Genomic DNA, 1,337 nt, shown 5'->3' with positions numbered 1-1,337 from the left:
GGCCGCAGTGTGAAAATTATAGTCTCCATAAGCAAGGGCTATGGTCGAGCAAAGGTATTTCTTTAATTCTAACTTCTTTATAACTAAAGGATGAGAATTATTGAATCAAATGTATGTTATATCTAAATATTTGTTCTAGCAACTATCCTATCAGGGGTGTTTGCCCTGGCATTAACTTAATATATTATACAAGCATGAAAGTTAGGGATAGTAAGGAAATGACATCATCATACAGGTAGAAATGTGTCTTACATGTACCTCACATTCATTCACTGAAAACAATATTGTCAGCCCCCTCTCATTTCTAAAACTTAAAAAAAAAGTTAAATTTTTTGACAAAAATATCTTGTCTAACGTATTATTTTGGTGTCACTTGTAGATTATAGATAATGTTTATGATGTGTGGTAATATGTCACTAGAGTTGTCAATTTGGTTTTTGTGTAAAGAGAAGATTATAAGCTAAGTGAATATTCTAGATATCAGAAAGACACACACGTTCTAGAGAACTGAGTAGGACAAATTCCATTGATGCTACTTGTCTATTGTTTTTAAGCAAGGTCCTAGGCAATCAGCCAAGTATTTTGATTTTTTGCAACTGAACATTGCCTTCAGATTGGCAATGTCATTCTGACTCTAACCCTTTCTTATAGCAAACAAAAAAAATTAAGTTGAATTTTCACTTCAGTAGTCAAGAATATGAATTTCTAGGTATCTCGTTTTTTTTCCATCAACACAAACAAAATTTCTTTCAGATTTTAAAATTATTTCAGTACTTAAGTTTGAAAAGTGAGATAGAACTTGTGAATCTTTACATCGAGCTAGTGGTCCAAGGATTCCAATGCCACGAACTTTCTGCTTGAGCTACAGATTGATGCCTACTTTTCCCAAGGGGGTCTTTACGTGAGAGACTGTAATGGTCTCAGTGAAATCTAAACTAATTGTAATTTAAAAGCAGGTACTTACAAAGCATTGTATTAATGTACATTTTGACTGCATTATAAACACACCAGAACAAGTTTTCCTTTTCAGAATAATTCTAAAAGACAAAGTCTTTGAACATTTTTCCTAAAAAAGCTTCCAAGAAAGTAGTTGTCTTAGTCTGCTTGGGCTGCCATAACAAAATAACATAGATTGGGTGGCTTAAACAACAGAAATTTGTTTTCTCACAGTTCTAGAGGCTGACAAGTCCAAGATCAAAATGCTGGCCAATTTAGTTCCTGGTGAGGGCTCTATCCTTGAGTTGGTGGATTTCTAGCTCCACCTCACACAGCCTTACCTCAGTGTCTGTGGATGGGAAGAGAGACAGAGGTCACTCTAATGCCACTAATCCCATCAG

General features: G+C 34.8%; 1 protein-coding gene across 1 annotated transcript in view; it reads left to right on the top strand.

Annotated features, from left to right (window-relative positions):
* The window catches only part of NAV3 (neuron navigator 3), a 401,664-nt gene that overhangs the window by 374,195 nt on the left and 26,132 nt on the right, over positions 1 to 1,337 (top strand). The window lies entirely within an intron of this gene.

This window comes from Propithecus coquereli, unplaced genomic scaffold, assembly GCF_000956105.1.
Source record: "Propithecus coquereli isolate 6110/MARCELLA unplaced genomic scaffold, Pcoq_1.0 Scaffold282, whole genome shotgun sequence".
NCBI classification, from domain to species: domain Eukaryota; kingdom Metazoa; phylum Chordata; class Mammalia; order Primates; family Indriidae; genus Propithecus; species Propithecus coquereli.
Note: the sequence above shows the minus strand (reverse complement) of the source record. Positions and strands in the feature narration are given on the sequence as shown.